The sequence below is a fragment of the Petaurus breviceps genome, unplaced genomic scaffold, assembly GCF_028583685.1.
Source record: "Petaurus breviceps papuanus isolate PSGF00001 unplaced genomic scaffold, PetGlider_PUasm1.0 90823, whole genome shotgun sequence".
NCBI lineage: Eukaryota > Metazoa > Chordata > Mammalia > Diprotodontia > Petauridae > Petaurus > Petaurus breviceps.
This window is the reverse complement of record NW_027187352.1, coordinates 21,246,422-21,257,624: the sequence shown is the minus strand read 5'-3', so window position 1 is coordinate 21,257,624 and position 11,203 is coordinate 21,246,422.

The window sequence follows — 11,203 nt, the reverse complement described above, 5'->3', positions numbered from 1 at the left end:
TCATCCCTGCTCCAAAGGACTGTGCATTCTATGTTGAGGAAAGGGAGCATTCCAGGTCTGAAGGGAGGAGATAGAGTACTATGTGTGAGGACCTGAGAAAAAGAGGGCTGAGTTAGATCAAGGAGGGCAGGAGGAGGCGTCAGGTATAATGAGATGGTAGATGAAGTGCATAATAAGTCTTTAAAAGTACAGGCTAACCTTGGGAATAATTTGAAAATAATTATCCAATTACCTCCCAGGACTTTGTTCCTAAGGTTGATCTCTAACCCACCACAGGCCTTTCATTCTATTTCTTACTTGACTAATGATCTACAAGACTAGTTTGTGATGCTACTTACTGGTGTTACTTAATTTTACTTACGTTTGCAAATTCAACTCTCAAGGGATTGAGTCATGTTAAAACCAGAGCCTTCTCTTAGGCACATCTCCATCAAGCAATGGTCACTACCCAGGTCAATTCAACTCAACAGTCACAGGCTAACCATTACCAGAAGAACACTGGAAAGTATTAAGAGAAAAGCAAAGATGAAATAGGATGTGATCTTTGCCTTTAGGTAATCTACAGTCTAATTGGGGTAGAAAGAGAATGTGACAAATAAATAGCTATCATAAAAATAGAAGATGATTAGTGTAGATGAAAAGCACAGCCAGTGCTATGTTATTCTGTAAGTGAGGCTATATGACATAATGGAAAACATTCTGGGACTGGAAGATCTGGGCTTAAATCCTACCTCTAATATTTGCTAGCTATGTGACAAGGGCAAATCACTTGATCTTTCAGAGTCTCAATTTTCTCATCCATAAAATGGGAATAATGATTCCTATAGCATCTATTTTACAGAGCTGTTCAGGAAGGTTTGAAGGAGAATACGTGTTTACATTTTACAAATTTAAAGCATGATAATAAAAATAGTTAACATATAGCACTTTTTTGCAATAATCAAATTAATAATATATTAATAATAGTAGCTAGCACTTATATAGTGCTTTAAGCTTTACAAAGCATGTCATATAGATTCTCATTTGATCCTCACAACAACCCTAGGTGATATTAGTAACTCCATTTTACAGATAAAGCTAAGAGGAAGTAGAAGGGACTGAGGACGGGAAAGAAATAAATAAACATTTATGAAATACCTGTTATGTGCCAGATATTGTGCTAAGCACTTTATAAATATTCTCTCGTTTGATTCTTACAAGGTAGGTGCTATTATTATCCTGCACTTCATAGTTGAGGGAATCGAGGCAATCCGAGATTAACTGACTTGCCCAGGGAAACACAACCAATAAGTACATGAGAAAGGATTTGAACTCAGGTCTTCCTGTCTCCAAGTCCAGTACTTTTCCCCCTATGCCACCTAGTGGTCAGTTATTCTGTTTTATGGTGGGTCAAGCCCTGTGTCTAAAACAGAATTGAAATTCAGGCGTTCTCAACCAACACTAAGGCCAGCAGTCTATCCATCACACTACCTAGCTTCAGTTGGGAATTTTATGATAAGTCTGAGAAGAGAAAATTAATAAGAATGAGCATTTACATAGCACCTACTATGGGACAGGTACTGTGCTAAGCGCTTTACAAATATTATTTTGCTTGATACTCACTATATGTCTGGGTGCTAGGTGCTGTTGTTATCCCCACTTTACAGTGGAGGAAATTGAGACAAACAGAGGTTATTAAATAACTTGACCAAGGTCACACAGCTATTCAGTATCTGAGGTAGAATTTGAATTCAGATCTTCCTGACTCCATGTCCAGCACACCTGGCTGCCTGCCTCACTTCCTACTGTAAGACTTTCAGTCATGAGGAAATTTCTAACTCCAAAAAGCAGCACATTCTTATTTTTGATATCTCTAATTGGGGTATCCAGTTGGTCCATAAACATTTATTAAGCACCTACTATGTGCCAGGCACTGTTCTAAGCACTGGGGATAATACTAAGAAAGGCAAAAAGGTTAAAAACATCAAGGGAAGGGGGCGGCCAGGTGGCTCCGCGAGTGAGAGCACCGGCTCCAGTGTCGGGAGGACCTGGAGATCGAATCCCGGGCTCAGATACTCAGCACCACACCCAGAAATAACTGGCCGTGTAACCTTGAGCAAGTTACTTAACCCCAATTGCTTTAAAAAAAAAAGAATATCAAGGGAATTGATGAAAACAAGTACAAAAGAAGGTGGCCTAGCCGTACCAGATCTAAAATTATATGAAAAAGTAGCAATTATCAAAATTATTTCTATGAATAATAAAAAAATGGAAGAGAAAGTGAAACATTTATTTAAAATTTTGGAGAATAGATCAAAAAGAGAAAATATAAAAAGAATTGGACTAACTGAAAGTTATGATCAAAAAAAAGAATCTTTATACAATAATAGAAATAATTAAAGAAAATTGTCCTGAAGCATTAGAACAAGGGGGGAAGTAGAAATAGGAAAAATCCATCATCACCACTTAAGAGATCCTATGAGGAAAACTCATAGGAATATCATAGTCAAATTCCAAATCCCCAGCTCAAGGAAAAACTATTAAAAGCATCAAGATTAAAACAATTTAAATATAATGGTACCACAAATAAATTACACAAGACCTAGCAGCAGCAGAAACGTTAAAGGACCACAGGTCTTGGAACACAATATGTTGAAGAGCAAAAGAACTGGGGCTGCAGCCAAAAATATCATCCCCTACAAAGTTAATTATTATCTTAATTGGAAAAAATGGACATTTGATGAACTCTCAGATTTTCAAGACTTTTTTTTAATCCTGAACTTAATAGACAATTTGACACACAAGAACCAATATAAATATAAGATACCTAACAAAGACTGATTATGAGGGATCCATAAGGACAGACTGCTTAATTTTTTATATGTGTAAAATGTATGTCTAAGATTCTTATTAATAATTGAGTAGTTCATAAGAAAGATTGGGGAAAACCAGGACATTATATGAATTTAAAAAGCAAAACCATTTAGGAACAGCTAAAAAGAGTAATTATTTTATACAAATGAGGTGCAAGAGGAAGAATTGATACATAGAAATTAGATGAAGGAGGAAGACTGGTAGTTCTGGTAACCTACTTTCACTGGGAATGGGTGTAAGAGGGAATAATACATACATATATTTAAAAGAGTATAGAAGTCTTCTAAATTCGGAAGAAATAAAATGGTGGGAACATAGGGAGGGGGAAGAGGACAAGGGAAGGATCTTTAGAGGGGAGGTTGAGAGAATAGGTAAATAGGGGTGTAGAAGGGTATTTAGATTCATGGGAATGAGAGGATAGGGGAGAGATCCTTGGAGGGGGGCAGTAAGTCAAAGGAGGGCAAGGTAGTGGGTAAAAATAAAGTAGAGGCAGGAGGGATAGGAAACAATAGATATGCATATACATAAAACAAAGATCAGGAGTAGAATAGGTTTGGGAATGCATATGTCCTACATATGTATGTGTATATGTATATGTGTATGTATATATCTATGGCTATGGAGAAACATATTAAAATTTTATTTTTTTAATTGGGGTTAAGTGACTTGCCCAAAGTCACACAACTAGTTTGTGTGTGTGTGTGTGTGTGTGTGTGTGTGTGAAGTGTCTGAGGTTGGATTTGAACTCAGGTCCTCCTGACTCCAGGGCCGGTGCTCTATTCGCTGTGCCACCTAGCCACCCGGATATCTAAATTTTATTGTGGTCTTCTCGAGGAGAGAGTTGGGGAAGGAAAAAAGAACAAAGTAAAAAAGTGCACAGCAGAGAACAAAAGAAAACTCACAAAGAAGCAAAGATAGACAATTCTCAGTACAATGAGTATTATTTATCATATAGGCTTTCTTGAAATGAAAATTTATTGTAACATATTTTGAATCCTCCCATGTTCTGCTATGCACATGACATGCTGTTATTACTTTCTAAGTTCCAGTATTTAAGTTTATGATATGTTTTTGTTTCTTTGTTATCTATTTGTATTCTGGTCTTTGAGACTAAAATAAAATTTTGTAAAAAAAAAAAAAAACCATTTCATCCTGGCTAAGAAACAGAGTAGTGGATCGGTGGAACAGGTTAGGTACACAAGACACAGTAGTCAATGACTACAGTAATCTACCGTTTCATAAACCCAAAGACTCCAGCTTCTGGGATAAGAACTCACTATATGGCAAAAAGTGCTGGGAAAACTGGAAAATAGTATGGCAGAAATTAGGCATAGATCAATATCTTATACTACATACTGAGATAAGGTCAAAATGACTACATGATTTAGAAACAAAGGTTGATACCATAAACAAATTAGGAGATCAAAAAATAGTTTACCTGTCAGATCTATGGAGAAGGGAGGAGTTTATTACCAAACAAGAGATAGAGAACATTATAAAATGTAAAATGGATAGTTTTCATCACATTAAATTAAAAATGTTTTGCACAAATAAAGCCAATGTAACCAAGATTAGAAGGAAAGCAGAAAGCTAGGAAACAATTTTTACTGCCAGTGTTTCGGATAAAGCCCTAATTTCTAAAATACATGAATTTCTAATTTTATTGTGGACTTATATATAAAGGCCAACTCTCTCCCTGAGAAGACCACAATAAAATTTAGAAATTTTATTTCTAAAATACAGAACTGAGTCAAATTTATAAGAACATAAGTCATTCCCCACTTGATAAATGGCAGTTTTCAGATAAAGAAATTAAAGCTAGCTATAGTCATATGAAAAAATGCTCCAAATCACTATTGATTAGACAAATGCAAACTAAAACAACTCTGAGGTACCACCTCAAACCTATCAGATTGGGTGATATGACAGAAAAAAGAAAATGATAAATGTTGAAGAAGATGTGGGAAAATTGCAACACTAATGTGTCTTTGGTGTTGTGAACTGATCCAACCACTCTGGAGAACATTTGTAACTATTCCCAAAGGGCAATCAAACTGTGCATAATCTGCATACTCTTTGATCCAACAATATCACTATTAGGTCTGTATCCCAAAGAGATCATAAAAATGGGGAATGGACCCACATGTACAAATATATTTATAGCAGCTCTTTTTGTGGTAGCAAAGACTTGGAAATTGAGGGGATGCCCATCAATTGTGGAATGGCTGAACAAGTTGGGGTGTATGGATGTAATGGAATACTATTATGCTATAAGAAATGATGAGCAGGTAGATTTCAGAAAAACCTGGAAAGACTTACATGAACTGATGTTGAGTGAAGTGAGAAGAACCAGGAGAACACTGTACACAGTAACAGCAACATTATGGAATGATCAGCTATGACTGACTTAGCTATTCTCAGCAATATACGATCTAAGATAATTCCAAAAGATTCATGACAGAAAATGCTATCTGCATCTAGAGAAAGATCTATGGAGTCTGAATGTAGATCAAAGGATACTCTTTTCATTTGTTTTATTTTTTTCTTTTGTTTTTCCCTTTTGTTCTGATTTTTCTTTCACAATATGACCCATGTGGAAATCTCTATAAAAATGCAAAAGACAGTCCCTTCCCTCAAGGAGTTTACAGTCTAATGGGGGAGACAATAGGAAAACAGGTATATACCAAAAAATGAGTTAGATTGGTTAGGCAAAGATCAGTCATTATGGTTGAAAGTATCAGATATAAACTACAGCCAAGATGGAGACTAGCATTTGTTGTTGTTTTTTTCCCAGATTTTCATTTTCCAATCTAAAAATGTAACTTTATTATTAAATTTGAACTACCAGATTTTATTAAAGTGGCTACACTTAAACAATAAGCCCAAACTCCAAGCTTTCCATCTCAGAGACCCACAGGCCGTGCTTATCTGCCTACTGCTCAGTTTGCGGTCCCTCAGCAAGTCTTTACAGTCTTTCTTCTTCCCTTGGAGGCAGAAAACTTGCAACTTCAGGGTTCCCAGGAACGCAAAGAGTAGGATCTAAAAATAAACAAAGCCCTAATGACAACCATACAGTCAAATAAACAGTGCATATTTTATACAAATCAATTAACCATGGAAATATATTGCACTAATTTCCAAACCAAGCCCTACAATGAATAACAATAGTCTCAGCCAAATGAGAGATCATTTCTCAACCTCCTGAGGGCCTTCACAAAGTCTCTAGCAGTGCCGCCATGCCCTCATTTTCATTGGCAAGGGCCAGAATCACTTCAGAAGAACTAGCCCCCTGACCCAGGCTCCATCAGAATAAAGGAATCAACAAGGGGACTGGACTCAATAGCCCCCAAGGTCCATTCTAGCTTCTATGAACCTGTGATAATGTGAAAAAATATGGTGACATGGCAGACAGAGCCTTGCGCCTTCAGTCAAACGAACTAGGCTTGAATATGAACTCTTGTTTGTTATTACCTGTATGACCTGGAGTGGGAAAACTTCATTCTCTGTTTCACCTAGTTTCCTTATCTATAAAATGAACAAACTGGAGTAGATAATCTGTAAGGTTCCTCCTGACTCCCTCACTGTCTCTGTCTCTCTCTGTCTCTTTGTCTGTCTCTGTCTCTCTCCCCAAATCTGTTTTCCCATTTACAAACTACAAGGTATCAGAACTATGTCAATCAAATATTTAAATCAGCCAGGGCTTCATCATCACAGTCCCCTAAATGTTATTGACTTATCCTCTAAAGAGGGGCATTAGAATCCTCAACCTCATCTAACAAGCTCTGTAAGAAGTACCTGCTCTATTGTACTCTTACTTCTCATTTACCCTGAATGGTAATTTGCTTGAGGTGACAACCCAAAGACTCTCATGATCCACACCTTACTCTCTTATAACTTGCAACCTGTTGCCTCATACAACTACTCATATATTGACAACCCACTGACTCAGTCCTATCACTTGAACAGACTCATTACCTAATTAATCACACTTTCTGCTTCTACATACCTAGATTCAAATCTCATGAATATAGATTCATTACTCAAATGGATCAGTGACCTCATTGATTTGATGGTCCCTCAAAAGATGCTGATAATTACCCATTGTAAGCAACTTTTGTCCCTGAGTTCACCATGAAAGGTCTACCCAGGGTACTAGAGGCCTTCTTCACTTTCTCCTGACGTGACAAGAGTAATAGGAAAATTCATTCTACCTTTCATCCCTAGAACTCTCAACGTGAACAACCCATCTCTCTTCCTATTATAAATTTCCTTGCCAAAATATTTTACTCCTATTCTTCTTTGAAATTCCTAATTGATTATAAATTGAACCTCTTCATACTCACCATGCACCTCTCCATTGCCCTTCATATGCTATTCATTTTTAATTCTTTGGAGATTTTTATATTCTACACCTTGCTACCACATATCAACATATAATAAAATGATGGTATTAAAAATGGGTGTTTGTCCTTAGGGGAAGTTTGGAGTCATTAAGGGAGGACTTCAACTTTCCAAAGGAAATCTAGGCTGCTCTAATTCCACCTAAGATATAGTAGGTGCTTAATAAATGCTTGTTTCCTTAATCTAGGGAGAAAAAGTGAAAAATTTGGGGAGGGAAAAGTATTTTGCTTATTATTTGTTTTGATTTATTATTCCCCTTCAAATAACAACAACGAACATCAACCAACCAAATGAATTGTAAATAAAGTAACGCCAATGGAATTTAGTAAATGGCTACAATATCCTGGGCACTGTGCTAAGCAATGGGGAGTCCCTGCTCTTGAGAAGCTCACATTCTAAAAGGAAAAACAACATACAAACACTTTGTAGAAGCAAGATACACACACATATATCTAGTTCTGATACAGATATATGTGTACAGATAAACAAGTTCTATAGGTGAAACATCCAAATGCATGTCATATAATAACGGAAATAGACCATCTTCTATTTGATTTTTCTTTGTGAATGGTTAGACCACACCGATCACAGATTTCTTCCAGGAATCCAATCTGTTCTCACATATGATGCAACTGGCATAATGTCATCCACAGACAGGAGGACCATACCATCCACAGGGATGTACAGAGATGAACACCATTTGGCTCTCCTCTTTATGGCCTTATCTGTAGTTTCCAATCAGAGGGTCAGTGCATCAGATATTTCTGTTGTTGTATCTTTCAAAGAACCTTGAATTATTTTATTGGATGATGGAGGACAGTACTTTAGAAGGCAGCCTTTTGGGCATTTTGCTCTACTGAATCAAAAGTTGTTTTTTTTTTTTCAAAAAGCAACAAACATTAAAGGATTTAGTCATTTCTACATCTTCAGTCAATTGTGAAATGGCAAATATGTGGTCTGCTTGCCCCTACTTATATCTTCAATTCAAATATTTTGTATATATGGCAAAGTAGGAATAGATATAGTAATTTTTGGTACTCTCTCAGTTGCCTTTTTTTAGGTATTAATGAGATCTTTTTTTCCATGGCTTATGCTGTTCTCATTTTCTGAAGATATCTTGAAGATCAGTAACTTAACACCACCATGACTGTATCTTATCCAGCATGAATCTCTACTATATACTCTTGGTCCAATCTGGCTGCTTTTCTCGTATTTTTTTCTCTTTAATGCCATTTCTATCTCCTCCATAACCACATCTAGGACTGTGGTATTACAGTTCAGGTGTGATGGTTCAATTGTCCTTAATGTTAAAAAGCAGTTTGTCAGCATTGCTGGATATACTAAACATAGAACTAGTCCCTCTTGGCCTAATGTTATGTCAAACCCACTCTAGACAAACACCGTTTTGGGAATAAAGTATTCATGTGAAGTAAATTGCCTTTTCCAGGGCCATAAAGGATTGAGCATGTCTGCAGTAACCATTTGTCTGACATGACTGACATTTCAACAGCTACCAGTACTATAGGTTTTAACTGTATGCCTTTGTTTTCAATTAAATACAAACATTCCCTTAGAAACACCAGTGACAGAATGTTTACTGAGTATTTTAAAGCTTTAAAAATCATTGGGATGTGACCCTATTATTTTTCTGATTCCTCTTACATAGATAAAATACACTGTCAGGAAAATAACAATAGACTTGGGCCAAGAAGGGACCTTAAAGGGCATCTATTCCAAGCTTCTTGGTTTATAGATGAGGAAACAGAGGCCCACAAAGGTTAAGTGACATGCCCCAAGTCATATAGGTAAAGTGACAGAAATGAGAGCTGAACTCAGGTCCTCTGACTTCAAATCCTATGCTTTCTATTGAATGATTTTATTTATTCATAAAATTATCATAGTATCATATGTGGAGATAAAAATGCCTTGGAAAACAGAAGAAAAATTAAGGAAAATATTTTAAAGTATTTATATATTTATTTGTTCATTGACTCATTTGTTTACTCCATTGATTTATTTACTTGTTTGTTTATTTGCTAATTTATATGCCTGACCAAACTTATGAGGAGGAAACTTGGTGATACAGTTATCTGGTTCTTGGTCTCAAATAGAGAAAAACTGGGAAAGATCTTTTTAAAAGATTTAATGCTTCTTTTTATATCATTCTTAGTAATACTTCCCCTCCCCAAAAAATTCCTCCCTTGAAACGAATCGTTTTTTTTACTATGACTAACAGCACATACCTTATACCACAGCTAGGATCCACTCCTTCTCTACCAAGTGGAGAAAGATCGAGTTCCTCACCAGTTCTTTGCAGCCAAGAGGAGGCACTGATCTGAGTTCTCATATACTTCTGTGCTGCAGTCCTTCTCATTATTGTCATTATTCTACACGTGGCTCCCTTGGCTTTGCTTTCTTCATTCTGTCTTTGAATCCTTCATATTCCCATTGCCTTATATGCAAAGGTATTTAATTACATTCATGTAACAAAATTTCTTCAGTCATTGCCCAGTCAATTGACATTACTTTATTTATAATTCATTTGGTTAGTTGGTTGGTTGGTTGGTGTTTTGTTGTTATTTTTGTTTGAAGGGGAATAATAAATCAAGATAAATAATAAGTAAAATACTTTTCCCTGCCCAAATTTTTCACTTTTTCTTCCTCGATAAAGAAAACAAGCCGTTTATTAAGCACCTACTATATGTTAGGCATTGTGCTAAATTCTTGACAAGTATTATCTTATTTGATCCTCACAAAAACCCTATGAGGTAGGTGCTATTATTATCCCCACTTTACAGTTGAGGAAACTGAGGCAGATAGGAATTAAGTGACTTGCCCAGGGTCACGCAGTTAGTAAATGTCTGTGGCTAGATTTGAATTAGAGTCTTCCTCACTCAAGACCCAGCAATCTATTCACTGTGCCACCTACCTGACTTACATCTCTAAAACTGATGTAACCTGAGATCCTGGTTCATATCAGATAAATTGGGAAAGAGAAATAAAACTTTAATCAAGTAACTGCTATGTTCCAAGCACTGTGCTACTCATTGAAAATACAAACATAGGCCAAAAGAATGACAGTTCCTACCCTCAATGGGCCCACAAATAGGTGAGAATACCACATTTTTAAAAGGAGGAGGATGTTGGGGTAGATGCGATGAAGATGGAAAGGTACTCCAGGGTGTTATGGCTATGGTGGGCATTTCCTCAAATGAAGCTTCTAGGAAGGATTGTGGTTTGTCCTTCATTCTTGAAGAGGGCCATGACATCAGGAAGATGTTGCCATGACTTGCAAGTGAATTGGATTTAAGTAAGGTAGGGTTGTGTGAAGTTACCAGCCTCACTTTCTCTTTTAGAGCCACCTAGATCCAGTGGCCAGATATAGGACTGCCAGGTGGCACAGCAGATAGAACACAGGCTTTAGAATCAGGACAGTTCTAGGGAGGAAATCATCACTTGGAGGAAGAGGCCATAGGAATGAAGGGAGACATTGCCAATGTGAGGAGGCCACAGGGCAGAGGCACAAAAGTAGTCTGGGGAGTCACAGGCTGGACCAGGCTTGAAGGGAAGACTAGACCCCACTTCTGAGTCACCTTTCTCTAACATATTAATAATAACAACAACAATATGCCTGTTTCTAGAGATCTTTAAGGTTTATAAAGCACTTTCCTTACATCTCCTTGAGGTAAGTTGTACAATTATTATCATTATTTCTAATTTATAGATGTGGAAACTGATGGACAGAGTCATTATAAGACTTGCTTGTACAGGGTCAAACAAGTGATAAATGCTAGACCTGGAAATCAAACTCAGACATTCTTACTCCAAGACTGATGGTCTTCCCACTGAACCATGTAATGCTTCCACTTACAGCCCTTACTTAATATAGAAGAATCTTTCTTCAAAAATGCATAGATCCTGTGGCACTATGTCTACCCTTTTTAACCTA